Source organism: Octodon degus, unplaced genomic scaffold, assembly GCF_000260255.1.
Source record: "Octodon degus isolate 3935 unplaced genomic scaffold, OctDeg1.0 scaffold00233, whole genome shotgun sequence".
Lineage (NCBI taxonomy): Eukaryota > Metazoa > Chordata > Mammalia > Rodentia > Octodontidae > Octodon > Octodon degus.
In genome coordinates, this window is record NW_004524809.1 from 1,519,999 (window position 1) to 1,540,595 (window position 20,597).

At 46.2% G+C, this 20,597-nt stretch overlaps 1 protein-coding gene across 1 annotated transcript in view; it reads right to left on the minus strand.

Moving 5' to 3' along the window:
• Positions 1 to 20,597, minus strand: part of Hrh1 (histamine receptor H1) — a 59,312-nt gene that overhangs the window by 32,046 nt on the left and 6,669 nt on the right. The gene's annotated exons all lie outside the window — the stretch shown is intronic.

Here is a 20,597-nt window from a genome sequence, read left to right on the forward strand (position 1 = left end):
GTGGTGCTGGGGGATTGAACCGCGGTCCCTGATGCTTTTGCTAAGCTTGTTCTAAGTAGGTGCTTTAGACCACTGAGCCATCTCTCCAGCCCTCATATGTCCCTTTCCTAGTACTTACAACACACTATAGAAATAACATGTGTATGTATAACCCATGTACATAATGGCCCTTCACAGAAATCTTTTCTAAAAGAAATCAGGAAGGCCCCATTTGGCTGGTGTGGAGTTGTGGCCTCTACTTTCTATGTAACACATGTAATTACATGTTCTGCTAAAATCATGACTGTTAGCTCCAGCAAATCTCCGCTGTACACATTTACCAAGACCTATGTAAGCACTGACTTACTGCCAGCATTCAGGGGTCTTTCCAGGTGTTTAATGTAGGAATGGAATCGCAGTGTGCACTCTTCCCATGAATCTTTGCATGCATATCTAATCTCCCTTGTATTAGTTGATACATCGTGTCAACTTGGCTAAATCAGCTCCCACAGCGTGGGGGCCTCACCCTTCAGGTGGGCAGGGCCCAGGAATTAAAAAAGGCAAAAAGCCACCCTGCCTGGTTTCCTGCAGCCCGCCCCGCTCCGCTCCGTGGAGAAGTCTGTCTAGAGAGGAGCTTGACCTTCACAGCAGACCCACTTTGGAGGAGCTCCGATCTTCACTGTGGAGTGCTGGTCTTCGCAGTCAGCGTAGAACGAAGAGAGAGGCTTGATGGACGCCACTGCAGCTGCTGCTCCTCCTCTGCTCTTCATTGTTTTTCTGTCGCATGAACTACTGTTGTTTGCCTTGGAGCCAGTGGAATATGGACTGAACCCTCCAGTAACTGTGAGCTAAATAAACGTTTCCTTCTTTCATTTTGAGTGTGAGATATTTGTCCCAGCAACGAATAAAAAATAACTAAGACAAAATTTGGTACCAGGAGTGGGGTCGTTGCTGTGGCTATACCTGACAATGTGAATTACAAGCTTTTGGGACTGGTTTGTGGGAAGAGATAGGAAAAGTTTGGAGAAATCCTCTGCTTGTGACTAGCTGGAACAGCTTTGGCTGTTTTGTTTGGGAGATTCTGGTCAGAGCTCAGACCAGAAGACTGACAGAAAGCCTGCCTGTAAAGACCAGGCTAGGGAAGTTTCTGCTGGGAAAGACTGCATTGGTTGTTGGACTCTGGATCATTTGTGTTTTGACCTGGAAGAAAAGTTGTCTGCATTTTGCTCATGTCCAGAGACTTTGCCTGAGACTGACTTTAAGCATGGCGGACTGATCAATCTGGCAAAAGATATTTCAAGGCAGCCAAATATTGGGGCAGTGGCCTGGTTGTTACTGGGAGCTTTTAGTCAGATTTATGTTAAGAATAAAGAGCAGAGAGCCCAAAAGGATGATTTAAAATGTTGTGCATTTGGCCAGAAGAAAAGCGCCAGGAAGGCTGTGGACTGTGAAGACAAAGCTGAGAGGATCTCCATTGCTAAGAAGGAACAGGAGAGTATAAAAGATGTCCTGAGGGCATCACAGGAGGTGGTAGGTTCTTGTCCTTTGCAGCCAAAGAATGGCAAGGGTGAGGGACTTTGCTTTGAGGAGAAAGGTGCAGAGCTCCATGTTCCAGAATGGAGGCAGCGGCCATACCAGGTTCCAGAATGGAGGCAGCGGCCACATCACATTACAGAATGGCGCCAACATAGAGAATTTGTTTTTCGGAATCAGAGTCAGAATGCTCAGCAATCCAGGCACTCAACTCCTACAGTCAAGAGAGAAAAAAGCTTGCTTACTGCTCCAGCTGGCAGCAGCCCTTGGCATCATCCATGTGGCTTTGGTTGTAAGCGCATACAGAATGCAGGCATTCTGAGGTTCAGAAGGCTTCCACCCAGATTTCAGAAGAAGGCCTGGGAGGCCAGGCGGTGTGCCCCTGAGAGGGCAGTGTGTGAAGCTGTGAGTGAGAAGCCTATACAGTGGAAACCTCAGAAGTTTAAAAAAGCCAGAAATGTAGATAGTCTAAGAAAAGCTGCAAAAAGGGAGCAAAACAGGCCTGAGAGAAAAGCCATAGGAGCTACCAGCAGAAGTGCCATAGGGGTGGAGCCACGTAAGGCTTTTGGAGCTCACAACTCATTACAGGGTGCTTTGGATGGTCCACAGGGAACTACAGGACTTAACATTTGCCCTTCTGGACATTGGACTTGTTTTGGTCCCAGGTGTTCGGATCCTGTTGTGTATCCCTTTTGGAATGGCAATGCTTACCTTGTGCCTATAAATGTTAGAAATGTTTAACTTTCCATTTGTAGAGGGGCTCACAGCTAAGAGTTTGCCTTAGATCTTAAAAGCTTGGGACTTGGACTTTTCAGTGTTGCTGAAACTGATAGGACTTTGGCAACTCTTAGAGATAGACTAAAATGTCTTTTGCATAAAGGGTTGTGCATGAGTCTTTGGAGGGCCAGGGGTAACATGTTATGGTTCTAATGTAGTGCAATGTTCAATTTATAAAATGTTTAAGTATATCTGTGTACCTGGAAATTGGCTTTAAAAAGTATATGTCTAGTTGCCAAGTTGACAAGGGGTGGATTGTATTAGTTGATACATTGTGTCAACTTGGCTAAATCAGCTCCTGCAACTGGGGGCCTCGCCCTTCAGGTGGGCAGGGCTCAGGAATTAAAAAAGGCAAAAAGCCACCCTGCCTGGTTTCCTGCGGCCCACCCCGCTCCCGCTCACTCCTGTGGAGAAGTCTGTCTTCAGAGGAGCTTGACCTTCACAGCAGAGCCACAGTGGAGGAGCTCCGAACTTCACTGTGGAGCGCTAGTCTTCACAGTCAGTGCAGAACAAAGAGAGAGGCTTGATGGACGCCGCTGCAGCTGCTGCTCCTCCTCTGCTCTTCATTGTTTTCTGCCACATGAACTGCTGTTGTTTGCCTTGGAGCCAGCGGAATATGGACTAAACCCTCCAGTTAACTGTGAGCTAAATAAACCTTTCCTTCCTTCATTTTGAGTGTAGGGTATTTGTCCCAGCAACAAATAAAAAATAACTAAGACACCCCTCTATCTCTCTTACATACCCTGCCCCTGCCTCTCTATTGCCAGGATGGAACTTGGGCCTTGTGTAGACTAGGCTAGATTCACCACTGAGCCACAGGCCAGCTCTCTAGTTATTTCTTTAGGATAACTTCCTACAAATGGAATTCCAAGGTTGAAAGGCAGGAACATGTGCGTGTGTGTGTGTGTGTGTGTGTGTGTGTGTGTGTTTGAGACAGGATCTCTCTGTGTAGTTGAGGCTGAGCTTAAACTCACAGGCTGGCCTTGAGTTTGAGGTGATCCTCCTGCCTCAGCCTCCCTGATGCTGGCATTACAGCTGTGCACCACCATGCCCATCTTGTTCTTTCAACTGTTGTCCGAGACCTGCACAGCAGCTGCAGAACTGAGTCCTGCACCTAGCTGGCTGGGAAGGGAGTGAGGCCCAGCACAGGGCCCTACCTGGGCAGCACCCCCACCCCCATATGTCCCATGTGTTCTCCCCCTCCCTCCCTCCCTTTTTCACAAAGGTCATAGGAAGGAGGCTGACAGGTGTCCTGCAGGAAGACACACACGTGGTTGTCCCCAGCGGATGCCTCCCGCAGCTACCACTTCCAGGTGCGCCTGTGCGATGGACTCCTGGGGTTCGTGCATGTAAATTCAGAAGAACCTTTTATCAAGAGAGGCTGTGGCATTTTACAGCATTGACATTTATGTCAGTACCTATTTTTGTACAACCTCGACATCAGAATGTGTTACCTAACTTTGAGGCTTTGTCAAACTCTGATATGCTAACATTCTATCTCATCCAAGTTTAATTCACACTTCTTACAAGGGAGGCTGAGCACAATATTTTTATTTTTTTAAAACAGGGTCTCACTATGTAATTTGGGCTGGCCTTGAATTGACTATGTAGCCCAGGCTGGCCTTGAACTCAGGAGCATCCCCCTCCTGCCCCAGCCTCTCGAGTGATTACAGGTGTGCACCACCACACATGGTAATTTCAAAAAAATTTAAATGTTGTATTTATTTCCTTTCCAGTTCAAGTTCTTTGACCACTGTTCCTATGAAAATGCTTTTTCTCACTGATTGGTATGGACCCTTTACACATTCAGAAGACTAGATAGGTATAAGGGTACATACACACCTACGGTCCCAGCTATTCAAGAGGCTGCACCTGGGAACTGGAAGTTTGAGGCCAACTGGAAAACATAGCAAGACTCTGTCTCAAAATTTAAAAAAATAAGTAATTCAAAGGGCTGGAGTACTTGGCTAACATAAGCAAAGCCTTGGGTTCAAACACCAAATACAAACCAACAACAAAAACTTTGTATAAAAAAATTAGCTCATTTCTGTGATATAGGTTTGTGACTATTTTTCCAGGTGACTCATTTATCTGTTGAATTTGCTGATAGTATGTGACAAAGATTTAAAATTTTTGGTATTAAAATTTATCCAAAATTTTTGGTGTTGAGTATTACAAAGGCCTTTTCCTCTTTGAAATTATTTTGAGACTCTCATATCTCCTAACAATTGCATAATTTTCATTTAAATTTTGTTTTGTTGGCCGGCCAAATAGGTCAGTAGATTAAGGTGCAGGAGCCAGAGGTTCGATCCCAGGGGCCTGCTGTGCTGCGCCACCCCCAGGGCATGCCCAGAAGGTTATTGCGACTGGGCGTGGTGGTGTGCACCTGTAATCCCAGCATTTGGGAGGCTGTAAACAGGAGAATCACTACGAGTACGATCTAGTAGTTATATTCTGCACACCCTATAGACCCCTAAAAATACAAAAAATAAATAAATAAGTAAATTTTGTTTTGTTATATATATTTTTGTTTTGGTTTGGTTTTTGAGATAGGGTCTTGCTATGGATAAGTTCAGGCTGGCCTTGAACTCACTGTATTGCCCAGGTCTCCTGAGTGCCGGCCCTGAATTTGCAGAGATCCTCCTGTCTCAGCCTGCTGAATGCCATCACACCTAGCTTTATTTAAATTTTTGACTCATCTGGAATTGCTTGTGGTGAAGAGTGAGTTGTGAATCCATTTATTAGTCTGTGAGTGGCTCTCTTCTCTACCTGCCCTGCCAGCTGTGCACCTGGCACCTTTATCCACATTGTCCAGCCCAGAACAAGGGAAGGGCAGGTGGCACCAGGCCCAGGTCCTGGCTTTGCTATTCTATCTGCACTCCTACCTGGGGTGGTCTCCTGACTCTGGGGGACCTGACAGGCTCAATCACAATGCCTCCAGCAGGGGGCACCAGGCACAAGATGTGACCAGTCTTTCCTCTTCATCATCCAGCAGCAGTGAGTAGTCTGGCTGGCTCCAAGCTGGACACTCATTTCCTCCACAGGAGGTGCTAGCCCTGTGGGAACTCAGCTTATCTCCTGGACCTTAGGTTTTGCTGCTACACTTGGCGATGACAGCAAGACATACGCTGTGTCCAGGGGACTCAATCCCATGACCAAGGCACCATCACTGTGGGCCAGCTGTCCTCTAGTCTTGTGGTGAATGATGTTCTTTCCTTTGGCTACAGTTTGGCAGGAAACAGCCACACCCTATGCACACAGCACTCCATGGTGAATCTCCAGGAAGAGAACTGGGCATAGAGGACATGGCCGGGACACCTGCATCATCCAGCATCCTGGGGAGCCTAAAGTCACCATCAATACTGTCTCTCCCTTGGAGTGCCATGGTTCACAGGCAGGAACAGAAAGTGACCCTTGGCCTGAGGGACCATTAAATACAATGTTTCCCCTCCCCAGGCTTCAGACGGAAGGGACCAGCAAGGAGGGGGTTGAATCAAAACTTTCTAACATCTAAGCAGTGACACCCAAGAGGTGACAAGAGCACGAGAGACAGTGGGGTGGGAGAGCACACAGCATTTTCTGCACCTGTCCTCCAGGACTACGAGCAAGGCTCTCACAGGTAACAGTAAGTATCAGGAGAACAAAAGGAGGAGTCTTTCCTGGGGTGTCTCAGGGGGCCGGAACTGAGAGCAAAAGCTGGGTGTAGGGGTGCATGCCTGTAATCCCAGCCCTTTGGGAGGCCAAGACAGAAGGACTGCAAATTCAAACCTAGCCTGGCTAATTTAGCCACTAAGTAAGACCCTCTCTTTAGGGCATGGAGCTCAGTGTGAAGGCCCTGAGTTTCATCCCAAGTGCAGAAATGGAGAGACAGAGACAGAGAGACAGGGGTAGTTGGGTTAGGATCCCAGTGCCATCCAGAGTCTGTCGTCCCAGACATGGGTGTTCACTGAGGGATGTCCCCTTCTGCACATCAGTCCCCCACCTGTGCTGGGATGGGTGAGAATACCCAACCTCAGGGCAAGAAGGGCTCCTGGGACAGATGTGAAAGCCCTTCAGCCACTGCCTGCTGTATGCCAGGTGCCCCAAGCAGTTCTGCAGAGGGAAGGAGCCATCCAGATGGCCTGCCCATTGGGTCCCCACCACTTCTCAAGGCCAGGGCAGGAAGTGGATCACCTGCCCCCCCTCTGGCCTGGAAGGTCAGACAGGATGATCTCAAGGCTTCTTGAGAGTTAAAGGAATGTAAAAATAACTACCTGGGGACTGCAACCATCTCCAGTCACAGGCACGCACACCAAGGCTTCCTGACACCCAGAGAGCATGAAAACCACTTTCACACCAGTAACCACTGACATTCCAGACTGGCCGGCGGGTCTGATGGCCGCCTCTCCAGGGAGGAAGCACAGTGGTCCACAGCCCACAGGGAGGTGGAGGAAACCACAACTATGAGACGCTACTGCACCCCCAAGAGGGTGGCTGAGGCCAGAGGACAAGAACAAGTGCTGGCAGAGAGGAGGGGAAATGGGGTCACACATTGTCCCTGCATGAAGTGTGGGTCTGGCCCATGGAAGGTGCACATTGACATTCACAAGCAGACCGCAGTTGGCGACAGAAGAGCTGTTTGCAGGATTCCTTTGCCTCACAGGGAAATGGTTTTATTTCGTAAACAAATCATGGCTTGGAGTCTTTTCCTGTTTCCCTCCTGTTCCTGAGTTTTCCAGCAGGTGCAAAGTGGCAGTGATGATACGACAGCTTTCAAGTGCTTTGTGGGTGAACTCAGAGCCCTGGGGGTGGAGGTCATCCACAGACAAGGACATCAAGCCCAGAGGGCACCATGTACCCCACAGCTCCTCAGCCTGGTTCAACCCCAAGCCAAGGGTCCTCCTGCTGAGTTCTGGGGGCTGCACAGCCTACATGAGGCACTGTAAGTGGGGCAGAAGTGCTGACAGCAGTCACACAGGGTGCGGGGGGCAGTAGGAGGTGTGAGTAGGGTCCTGGAGCCCTGGGGTGTGCAGGAAGGGCAAGACTCTTCTCTAGGGAGGAGCTGTCAGAGGACCTCAGATGAGGGGGACCAGGTCACCCCAAACAGAGAGCAAGATGTGAGCCCTACAATGAGCCCTGGGCAGAGGGAAGCAACTGTAAGGGTCACAGCTGTAACCTGGAGCCACAGGTGCTGCCCCAGCCTCACCAGCCTGTCTCCCCAGTATGCTTCCCTGCTTCATTCTGCTGAGCTGTGGAGGTGGCCAGAGGGGGAGCTGGAACTACATCCCCTCCCCACCCCCAGGCCTCCTCTGGGCCTCTCCTGCTTCCCCCAGCTCTGGTTTCCATGACAGCATCTGGCAGCGAGGCCTCCTCTCTGGAGAGCTGGCAGGGACACCACGCAGGAGACAGATGCAGAGCTGGTACGAGGGAGAGCACGCTCACCCATGGGTGCCACCGTGACTTCACTCCCAGCACCAAGTCAGGCCTGAGCCTGCCGTGCTCCCATTCTACACATATGGAGACTGAGGCACAGAGGGTAAGGGACATGCAGTCACTCAGCCAGGCAGTGTGGAGCAGGGTTCAAACTCTCCTTCCTGTAGGTCCCAGGCCCAGATACTGGGGAAAAGAGCCAGGCCTTGAGCATGCTGTACTGTGGAGCTACCTGCTAGCTTTTCTCTTTCTTCTTTTAGTCTTAAAACCAGTAAGTTGCTAGAGGCTGGCTTCCAGGTTGAGACAATTTTGCCTCAGCCAGCTAAATAGCTGGGCCACTACTCCAGGCCTTTATCCCTGCACCACCCCTTTCAGCAAGGGCTTAGCGGTTGGAGCTGAGCCCTCACGCCCACCATGGACCCTCGGGTAAGGCCTTCTACCTCTCCAATACTCTGCTAACTGAGAGAAAGTTCAGCTCCTTCATTTCCAACCAGTAGACCAGGGCTCTTGCATGGAGCACAGCCAGGGGTTCCCCAAACCCACTGGCTGCACCCCCACATGGAGCTGCTGCTGTGTCCTAGGCACCCATTGCTCCTATCAACAGCTTCCACCTGTCTTGCAGCCTCCAGGTATCCAGAGGGAGGCAAATGACAGTCCTCCTGTTATAGGTCAGCACCCCATGGCCCCTGTGGGCATCTGAGGAGTAGAGACCCCAGGATGTTCAGGTCTACCTGTGGCAGCCACCTGGGCACCATTCCCCCATATCCTCTCCACACTGACACCAGCCTTATGGAGTCACATGGTCACCACACATCCCTCTGACTCTGCAAACAAGTGGAGGTCAAAATATACCATGAATATTTATTACAGTAAAGGACCCAATGCCACGAATCCCTCTCAAAATAGTCTCCTCATACTTACCCTACCAGTCTCACCACTTTCTGAAGCCATTCTGAAAGTCTTTTTTCATGAGGGTCTTCACCAAGTGTGATATTAAAAACAAACAAACAAACATGGCGAATGCTACTGCCACATGCCACCCAACAGAAAGGATTTCTGGTGAAGCGGATGTTGGCTGAACTACACAGGCTCCATCCTGAAAGCCGACTCGGACTGGCAGAGTGCAGAGCATGGGGCCAGGCAGGAAGCCAAAGCTATGAGGCTGCGGAAGTCATAGGCCATGGAGCCATGACAATAGGTGTCACAAAGCTGTAGAAGCCAGGGGACAATAGATATCAGGGGCTTGAAGAAGGAGGGGAGAACGGGCCACAGGCTTGAAGAAGCCAGAGGATAACAACTAGGTCAGGGTCTGACCCAGTCTTTGGTGTCAGATTCTGCTTTTCCTGCAGGACCCTGGCCAAGCAAGGAGTCAGGCAGAGAAGGTACCTTGTAGGCAGTACTATATCTCATGCCCATGTGGTAGGCTGGTGTCATGGGCAAGAGAAGTCAAAGTTGGGCCACAAGCTGAGTTTCCTTGTTGTCCTACACTGGGGAGGGAGACACCACCTCCACAGGGTAGGGTAGAACCAGGGGCCTCCAGGGGCAGCTTGGACCCATGTGCCCTTGGCAATGTGGTGGTGACACTGTGTCCTACATAGCTGAGGTCTCCTTACCTAGCATAGCTGCCTAGTCCCAAGCACCTAGACCAGTGACCTCTCTTCTCAGCAAGCCAGGGAGCCTTCCTGAGACACAGGGGAGGCAGGGACAGCTCCCTATCTCCTCTTTCTTTGGTTTTCAACAGCTTTATGAAGGTATAAATCATACAGCATGGGGCTGGTGAGATGGCTCAGTGGTCTAAAGTGCCTGCGTAGGCAAGCTTAGGTAACCACAGGGACCGTGGTTCAATCCCTGGCACCACATGCTGTGCCAGCCCCACCCCAAAAGCAGGCTTAGCCAGCCACAAAAAAAAAAAAAAAAAAAAGTCATACAGCTTTATTCACTGACTTTATTGTGTGAATTTATCACAATAAACAATTCTTGTCTTTCTCCTGCCATGTAGGAAGAGTGCTGGTCACAGAGCACGTGTGGGGAGGGCGGGGATCTACATGTAGATGTGGCCAGTGTCCAGGTGGTGGGACCCGACTGGGAGTCCACTGTGTACCTGCCAACCTCAGGAGAGTAGTTCAGCAGGCCAGTAGATTCAGGTTATGGAGCCAATGCCACCACTCACAGCAGGCGTAGCCCTGGTCAGGAAAGGCTTTGTCTGTACCTACTCTGGTGACTGTGACAAAGGTCCACAATGGCCAACTGACAGGAATCTGGGTTACTTTGGCTGTCAGTTTCAGAAGATTTGATCCATAGTCACCTGTTCTGGTGCTTTGGGTGGGTGGTGACAGCACAGCACTACACAGTGGAGACAGATGGCACAGGTAGCCAGGAAGCCCTTGTGACCTCACGTCCTGCTACTAGGCCCTGCCTCTCCAAGGCTCCACTAGCTCCTAGCAGCACCCAAGCTGGGGACTAAGGCTTTTAAACAAGACTTGTCAAAGTCAAGGAACTCCTCTAAAGCCAGGCCTGCTTCCCTGGTTCTTGAGGCCCAGCCTCCCCAAAACAATGTGGATGGAGCACACGGCCGGGAGTCTGATTTGCTTTGAACCTGGTTCCTCCATTTGCAGCTGTGTGCAATACTGAGCTCTGAGCTGCCCACTCCTCCTTGAAAAGCCACAGATGCTCACAGGCCCAGCCTCAGAAGTGACACCATGAACACAAGGTGCTCCGCACCTTGGCCAGGGTGTAGCAGGAGCCAGAATCAATGTCAGCACCATGCCCTGGACTAGGCCAGTCCTGGGACATGCAAACTGGCAGCCGCAAAAGCTCAGGTCCACTCCAAACTGCAGTGGCTCCAACTTATGTGCACAGCATTGCTCTGTGCTCTTTATTAGGAGCACCCACTACCAGAAAACCAAGCACCTGCTCTGCTCTGGTACCTAGCTGGGGATTTAGAACACAGAGTCCACACCCAGCTTACTATGGAGGGAGGGGACTGAGCCAAACACATCTCATGCAATTGGCATCCCACCGCAAAGGCTCTTGCGGCACAGTGGGAGGGGGCCAGAGGAGCTTGGTCCAAACCCTGGCATGGTTATACTGGCTGTGTGACCTCTGGTGATCACTGAGGCTCTCTGAGCTTCTGGAAGCCCTGTGCTTCTCCTTCCAGAATCCTCACAGCCAGATTTGCCGTTACTCCTCGTGAGCTGTCTTTTCCACCCTGTTCCTTGTAAGGGCAGCAGCTCTGTCCAACTGTCCACTGCTGTGTCCCCAGAACACTGCAAGTTCATGACACCCACGGACAGCCTCCAAATTCTTTTACCTTCCTGCAGTCCCCACTCAGGTTTGCATCAAAGGATGTGGCTCAGCCCTAGAAGTCAGGGCCACAGTACTAAATGTATATGGTGGTCAAGGGGGCACGAGGCTCATGGTGGTTACTGGCCCCTAGGTGAACTCTGGGATGGTGATTTTCTTACTGCAACTGGTGGCTATGGCAAAGGTAGCAAGTCCTGAGGAATGAACAGGGAAGCCTCACACCTTTTCCCACAGGACCTGGTGTGACAACAGGGAGGTGGGACACTGGGAAGTCCAAGCCCATGCCCTTGGCTGGCCTCCCTGCCTCGGCCCTCCCATCAACTCCAGTGTGCCTGACAGGGTTGCAGGCCTCAGTCTCCCTAGCTGTAATGTGGCCATTCTGTCACCTATCTCACAGGGTCCTCATCAACACATGCCTTGTTCTGGGGTCCCTGATGGGGCAGCTCTTTTCCTTGACACTTGGACAGGGGTGGGAAAGGTGAGGGACCCTCTACCCCCACTGGTTCTGGGAAGCAGTTGGCCCTAGACCCCTGGACTGCCCACCTCTGTGTCCCTGCTACCCCAGGAAGAAGAAGAAGCTGTTTCTGACCCCCAACACACATGGGACAGGAGCTTTGCTGCCTTAGGAGCCTTGGCCTCTGTCCACCTCCTATTCCACTCCTTTCTGGGGTCCCAGCAGGTGCCACGGTCCTTGGGCGCATCTGAGAGATGAAATGGGAAGTGGAACTTGGCCCTGCCCTCCTTGCACAGGGGCAGGGAGTTGGCCAGTTTCGCCTCAGTGTCAATAGGCCTGCAGGTCCCCTCCACACTGGGTGGCAACAGTGACATCTGGCTCTCCAGTGGCTTCGCCTTTTATCTTAATTCTGTGCTGAACAGAGGGCGGCTGGCAACGGGTTGGCCTCTCCAACCCCCAGTTGAAGCAAGCAGGGGAGGGAACCCCAGCTGTCTTGTGTTCCTTACTCCATAATGGAGCTTCTCAGGCCCTGGCCAAGCTTGCTGTGAGAAGCAATCAATAAACAGCTGACAAATACTTATTGAGCTCCTGAAACCACAGGGAAGAGAACTCACCTTGCCTGGGGTTTCTAGTACTTCCAAATGCCTCAGACACCACTGAGTTGCAAAATCCAAGCAGGGCAGACACTGGACTGGTGGCTGCATGGCACCGAGTGACATGGTGAGACATCCTTATCACCTCTATCTTTCAATAAGCATTCATTCTGCACCCACTGTGTGCAAGTGTGCACTGCTGGGGCTAAAAACTGGGGGAACTGCACAGATAATCACACAGGGGTGGCCAGACGTGGGGGGAGTCAGCCTAAAACAAGTGGCTGGGAAACTCTCCAACAAGGGACATGGGGTCTTAGCGATAAGAAAGTGTCAGTTTTCATGAGGTCCAGAGAGGCCCCCAGTCACACTACCAGATGGGTGCATTACAGAAAAGGAAACTGAAGCCAAAGATGTGTTTCCACTGGGGTGTCAGGATTCAAGCCCGGGTCAAGACTCTGACACCCACTTGATGGCCACCAAAGCCAGTGCCCTTGGGTTTCACCTACTCACAAGGACCCTGTCTCAGGAGCTGGGTTTCTGGGCCTCTGACAGCTGGCAGGTCATAAATGAAAAGATTGCTGGATGTTAGTGACCAAGCCCAACATGGCTCAAGCCTAAAAGACCCACAGGATGATTCAGCAATCCTGACAAGAGGAAACCCAGATTCTCAGGCAAAAAAGAAAACCCCAAACAACAACAACAACAACAAAACCCCAAAACTCACCCCAGGCTCCTTTCTTAGTCAGTTTCTGGCTAGTAAGTCCTACTGGACTTACTTGCAAGTGATTTCAAATACAGATTCTGTTCCAAGCTTCATGACTCACTTGAAACTCTTCACAGTCCTGGACATGAAACCTGTCTGGCACCATGGAGGGCTTGGGTGTGGCCTGAGACATTCTTAGTGTTCATCTACTACACAGAGGGTGGTGTGTTCTGGGGCTGAATTCTGTGGAAAACTACAGCCTGGGTTGAACATGTGGGCCTCTAAGCACAGCTGGGTACTGGGCAGGGCAGGGGCACCAGGGGCCACCTAATGTAGAATTGGGGTGCTGAGGGGTGAGGTCCCATACCCTCTGTGCCCTGCTGGAGGTGTTATAAGTGGTGCACTCTCTATACACTCTGTGTATACTGCACACTCTAAGATGGTGTCCTCTCTAACAACAAATGAAGTTTTCCTCTCTGGGCAGCTCTTAGCCTCTGGGCTCTTGTCTTCCCTTTGGCCAGACACAGGCTGAGTGCATTTGGGAGCATCTTCAGGTTGATGTTCCTTTCTCGGTTCTTTCCATGTTACTTGGAGTTGTCAGCAGAAATATATTTTTGGATTTCCAAGAAAGATGGCAGAGTAGTAAGCAACATAGAAAGAATGTGTCTTGGTGCTGCTGTACAGACAATGGGATCTAGAAGGAGGGAGGTGAGTCTTTCTGGAACCAGGAAGGAACTGAGGTGTGAATTGAAGCCCAAAGAGAAGATGAACAGAGAAACTTCAGTGAAGAAGAAGGTACCCAACAGCATCTTCTCCCTGAGACTGAAACACTGCCACAGGAGGGATCCAAACCTGCCGACATGCAATGAGTGCTGGTACCCCCAGGGGCCTCCACAGAGAGACGCAGCAGAGGGGAGCCCTGGATGTGAAGGACTGCATTAGCTGCCAGTGAGTGCACAAGACAGCAACAGAGAGGAAACCATTTCAGAAAGAGCTGGATAGAGCTCAGAGTGCAGAGTGGCTGTGGCTCCATCGTGTAGTTCCCAGCTGGGCTCAGGCCTGTGGAAGGTGCACTGAAAGCTACAATCTGCCAGAGGGTGCAGGCTCACTGTTTTTTTCAAAAACAACACAGATCATGGATGCTGCCTCCATACATTGTTTACCAGTGACAGCAGAAACAATCCTGGAAGTGGACTTTTTTGTTTGTTTTTTGTTTTCCTCTCATTTTATTTTGCTCTTTTTTGTTTTGGTTTTGGTTTTGTCTGTGTTTTTAAATTTTTATTTCTAATCTCCTTCATTGTTTGAACTTGAATTTATATGAGTGAATGTGGTATCTAGACTCTTCGTGGTTCTGTTCAGTTCCTCTTTTTATCTCTTCCTCCTCTCCCTTCAATCAGTTTCCCAAAATTACAGTGAGCCTCCTTTGTCCTCCAGCATTCTAATCCCCTCCTCTTCTTCCACTTCTCTATTTTTTTCCCTAACCCATTTTAAATTTTAACCACAGAAGGCAAAATTGGCACACTAAGCACTTGTATATTGTAACCATTTGTTGGTTTGTTTTAGACTTTGTTATATAACCACGAATCTAGTTCATATGCCAAGGGTAGCAAATTAATGGTTACTTTAGTTACTTCATTTTGTGTTTTATATTATTGCTTTTGTTACCACTATAGGCAAAAGTGACATCATTGTCACTTTTAAAAAGTGATAAACATCACCCAGGAATTAAATTTTAAAAAAAGAAAGAAGAAAAAGAAAAGAAAGGAGACACATAAACAAGATGCAACCCCAAACATCAACAAAGACAAACCCAGTGAGCAATGAGGTGACACAATCTGAAAACCACCCACATGGCCTCTCTGAAGTGGTAACAACAAAGCAATGGAATGAGTTTCTAGAAAAGAAATCAAATCAGAAACAATCTCTCAGATAACTGCACAGATGGTGTCCACAATAAAAACCATGCTGAGTGATTCTAGAACAGACACAGACAAGAAAATAGAGGAGCTTAAGAAAAGTGTGAATGCCATGAATTCTCAGCATAAAAAAAGAAGTGGAATCCAGAAGGCAGATTCAAGCAGATATCCAGGAGAATATAAATTCCACTGAAAGTATTTACAGCAGACTAAGCCAATGTGAGGACAGGATTTCAGACACAGAAGACAGGCCTACAGCTAGTGATTACAAAAAGAAAGATTTCTTAAAAATAGCAAGAGGCCACAAGAAATCAATATGAAAGCTGCTAGATGATGCAAAGAAGAATAACTTAAGATTAATTGGAGTCAATGAAAATGTAAGAGATAGCACAAATGGTATAAAAAAAAACTGATCACAAACATAATGGCAGAACTTCCCCAGTAGAGAAAAACTATTTGACATACAGTTAAGTGAAGCATATAGAACTCCAATTAGCCATGATCTTCCCCCACAAAAAAATCTACAACCATGCATATCATAGTCAATATTCCAGAAATTCAACCCAAGAAAAGATTCTTAAAAGCTATTAGGGAAGAGAAACAAATCCCTTATTAAGGAAAGCCCATCAGAATTACAGATGATTTCTCAACACAAACCCTGAAGTCAAGAAGAGTTTGGAGTGAAGTATTTCGAACTCTAAAGGAAACAGTGGCAAAAGAAACCACAAAAAAAAAAAAAAATGGAAATTAAATATCATCCTCCTGAACAACCAACAGGTCACAGATGAAATTAAAGAAGAAATTAGGCAGTTTCTACAATTAAATGATGATGACAATACAGAGTACCAAAACTTATGGGACACAATGAAAGTAATCCTATGAGGGGACTTTATAGCAGTGAATACCCTATAGTTGTAGATTTTTTTGTGGGGGAGTATCATGGCTAATTGGAGTTCTATATCAGGAAAAGAGCAAGCACAAATAATCAACTTTCAAAAAAAATTTTTTTTAATTTTTAGGGAAGGGTCTATAGGGTGTTCAGGGTCTCACTACTAGATGGGACTCATAGTGATTCACCCATTTTCAGCCTTCCAAGAGCAGGGATTACAGGTGCATACCACCGTGTCCATCTCAATTGCCATCTCACACGCCCCGGGGGCAGCGCTGGCATGGCAGGCCTGGGGATTGAACCCCAGGCCCCTGAGCCTGCTTGCAAGTGCTTTAATCTGCTGAGCTATTTGGCTGGCCCTACAAATAATCAACCTAATGTTGAACCTCAAATGCCTAGAAAAAGAAAAGCATACTAAGCCAAAAACTCATATAAAGGAAGAAGTTATAAAGATCTGAGCAGAATTAATGCATTGTAGACTAAAAAAAAATATAAGGAATCAATGAATTGAAGAGTTGGCTCTTTGAAAGATTAAATAAAGCCAACAAACCCTTAGCCATTTTTATAAAAAAAAAAAAAAAAGAAGAAGAAGAAGAAGGAAAGAAAAGACTCAAATCCATGCAATTAGGAATGAAAAGGGTGAAGTCACAGTGAACCCTGGAGAACTTTAGAAGATCATCTATATCTACTTCAAAAACTTGTATGCTAATAGGATGAAAGATGCAGAATAAATGGACAGATTTCTAGATACATATGAATTACCAAAATTGAATCAAGAAGATATAAAAATCTTAAATAAAACAATATAGATCAATGAAATCAAAGATATCACTAAAAACCTACCAACAAAGAAAAGCTCAGGCCCTGACAGATTCATTGCTGAATTCTATAAGAAATTTACAGAAAACATAACACCAATACTTCTCAAACTCTTTAATGAAATCAAGAGGATAGCAATATTCCCAAATTCATTCCTGGAATGAAGCATTACCCTCAAATCAAAACCAGAGAAAAACCAAACTAAGGAAGAGAACTACCGGCCACTCTTCCTAATGCACATAGTTGCAAAAATCCTCACTATGATACTGGCAAACAGAATGCAGCAAATCATCAAGAAGATTATACACCATAACCAAGTGGGATTGATTAATTGATAATGTATTTAGTACAGAGTCTATAGGGTCTACAGGGGCTCACTACATAGGTCAGACTTGTAGTGATTCTCCTGTTGTCAGCCTCCCAAGTGCTGGGATTACAGATGCATGCCACCACACCCAGTCTCAATCTCTATCTCAGTGTGCCCCAGGGACCGGGCCGGCATGGCATGCCAGGGACTAAACCCTGGCTACTGCACTCTGCCTAAGTAGGCACTTTAGTCTGCTAAGCTATCTAGCTGGCCCTAAGTGGGATTTATATCAGGGATGCAAATATGGTTCAACATAGGTAAATCAATAAATGCAATATAATGTATTAATTGAGCCAAGGACAAAAATCATATGATCATCTCAATAAATGCAGAAAAAGCTTCTGACAAAGTCCAGTACCCATTCATAATAAAACTCTACAGAAAATCATAATAGATGATCTTTATCTCAATCTAATAAAAAACCATCTATGACAAACCAACAGCCAAGATCATATTAAATGGACAAAAACTGATAGCTTACACTCTAAATTCAGGAACAAGACAAGGACGTTCACTGTCTGTACTCTTTTCAACATAGTTCTGGAAACTACAGCCAGAGAAATTAGACAAGAGAGAGATATAAAAGGAATAGAGATAGGAAAGAAAGAAGTGAAAATATCACTATTTGCAGATGATATGATACTCTACATAGAAAACCCCCAAAACTCCATTAAATTCAGTAGCATAGCTGGATGCAACACTGAATCAACACTCAAAAATCAACAGCCTTCCTATACATGAACAACAAACTCACTGAGGGAGAAATTAGGGAAACAACACCTTTCACAATAGCATCCCCAAAAAATGGGGATCAATCATTCTAATGAAGAATGTAAAAGACCTCTACATTAAAAATTATAGTACTCTAAAAAAGGAGATTGAAGTGGATATTAGAAAATGGAAAGATATGGGGTTGAGGAGATAGCTCGGTGGTCTAAACACCTGCCTGGCAAGTACAAGGACCCGGGTTCCATCCCGGATACTGCATGCTGTGCCATCACTGGAACCCTGGGCACACAGGGCTGGCCAATGAAACTGGGCGTGGTGGTACATGTCTCTAGTCCCAGTGCTGGGGAGTCTGAGATAGGAGGATCACTATGAGTCCAAGCTGGGTAGTGAGACCCTGTACCAAATAAATAAATAAACAAATAAATAAATAAATAAATGATTTTTTTAATTCAAAAGAAAATGGAAAGATATCCCCTGCTCTTGAGTAGGAAAAACCAATACAGTGAAAATGGCCATACTTCCAAAACTGCTACACAAATTTAATGCAATTCCAATCAAACTTCCAACAGCATATTTCACAGAATTAGAGACAACAATCCTAAAATTCTTTTGGAACCACAAGAGATCTCAAATATCAAAGGTAAAGCTGGGCAGCAAAGGCATGACAGGGGCTTTACAATTCCTGACCTGAAATTATACTATAAAGCTATTGTGATAAAAACAGTATGGTACTGAGGGAAAGAAAACAGACCCAAATTCAGTGGAACAGACTAGAAGATACAGAAGTAAGTCCAGACAGATTCAGTTGCCTTATATTTGACAAAGGGGCCAACCACAGACTGAAGAAAGATAGTAGCTATAATAAATGGTGCTGGAAAAACTAGCTCTGCACACATTGAAGATTAAAAGTAAACCCAAATCTTTCACCATGCACTAAAATTTGAAAAGAATCAAAAATCTTAATATTAAGTCAGAAACATTAAATCTGCTGGAAGACAGAATAGAACTCTTGAAGACATTGGTGTAGGCAAAGATTTTATGAGTAAAACCCCAATCACATAGGAACTATCACAAAGAATCAAAAATTGGTATCTCATCTTATTAAAAAGGTTTTGCACAGCAAAGGAAACCACTAACAGAGTGAAGAGACAACCCACAATGTGGGAAAAAAATGTTTTCCAGATGTTCCTCAGACAAAGGTTTACTGTCAAGGATGTATAAAGAAGTCGAAAAAAATCAGACCTCCCAAATTTAAAGACCTAATCCAAAAAAGTAGCATTGGTGATGAATACATACTGCTCAGATGAAATACAAACAGCAAAAAAATATTTTAAAAAGTTCAACATCACTGGCCATTCAAGAAATGTAAATTAAAACAATACCGAGTGTTATGGTTTGTGTCTAGATGTCCTCTTTTGCAGTCATTGGAGTAGGCTTCTAGAGTTTGTGATTACTTCATGATCCAATGCTGGATTATGGGTGTGAGTACTACACCCACCCTGGGTTGAGTAATCTGCATAGAATATAAGGAAGGGAGAGAGGCTTGCTAGCTGCCACAGCTACTGCTCCTCCCTTTGCTTTTTGCTGTTTTCTGCCACCATGAACTGCTTCTCTCTGCCATGTGCCACTCTGCCTTGGAGCTAGCCAAGTGTGGACTGAAACCTCCCCTGTGAGTTAAACAAACCTTTCCTTCCTTGATTTGGGGTGTAAAGTATTTGGTCCCAGCAGCTAGGAAAAAGTAACTGAGACACTGAGATTCTGTCTCACCTTGGAAAAAATGGCTATTATCAAAAAATCAACCAATAACAAATTCTGGCTGGGCTGTAGGGAAAAAATGAACCCTTCTCTACTGTTGGTGGGAGTGTAGGTTGGCACAATCACTGTGGAAATAAGTGTAGAGCTTCCTCAAAAAAATAGGATTGGAGTTCCCATTTGACCCAGCTATTCCCCTCCTGGTATCTTCCCAGAAAAATTAAAAACATTGTACCACAGTCATATATGTGCACCAATGTTTATAGCAGCATAATTTGTAATAGCTAGATCTTAGAAACAACCCAAATGCCCATAAACCAAAGAATGGATAAAAATCATGTGGTCTTTTTATATAATGGAAAATTACTCAGCCATAAAGAAGGATAAACTGGAGACTTTTGCAGGTAAATGGATGCAACTTGATGTTATATTCATAAGTGAAATAAACCAGATGCAAATGTATGAACATCATATTGTCTCCCTAGTGTGAGAAGCTGAAAGAGTAATCATGATCCAAAATGTACAACAGAGGACTGGGGAGACAGCTCAGTAGAATAAGCACTTGCCTCGCAAGCACAAGGTCCTGAGTTCAATCCCTGGTACCACAAAAACAAAACAAAACAAAAAAACCAAAATGCACAACAGATATTGTAAAATGGGAAGAAACTTTAAAAGGAAAAGAAACTGGCTTAGGGGTGTGACACAAAAGGAAGGGAAAAGCAAAAGGAACTATACATATTAGTTAAAATAGTTATACTACTAATTTCTCTCAGTTCATTGAAAAGAACTGAAAATGCTGATATCTCATACTCCAAGTTACTAGTTTAAATATACCAATAAACAATTTATTGACCATTGTTACCATCCTATTATATTGTTTTGGAATTTTTTGTTTTTTATTTTTCTTTAAAATAAAAAATTTAAATAAAAGCAATAAAAATAATAAAACAGCCAACTGTAACTTTGTTTTTGATTGATTGGTTGATTGACTGATTGATTGATTTGGTCTGGGAATTAATCTTGGGACCTCGTAGTACTTGCCAGGCAGGTGCTATGCTTCTGAGCTATATCACTGTCCTTGTAACTTCCTTATTTATGTTTGTTTTGTTTTGAGACAGGGTTAGGTTTTGGGTTTGTTTTTTTTTTTTTCTTAAGACGGTCTTACTACATAGTCCAGGCTGTCTTGAATTCACTTTGTAGCTCAGGGTGGTCTCAAACTCACAGTGATCATCTCGCCTCAGCCTCCTGAGTGTTGGGGATTATATGTGTGCACCATGATGCTCACCTTTTCACTTTCTTTTCTTTTTTTTTAACCAGGCAAGTGCTTATTCTACTGAGCTAGCTCCCCAGCCCCAGAGGGGAGATCACTATTAT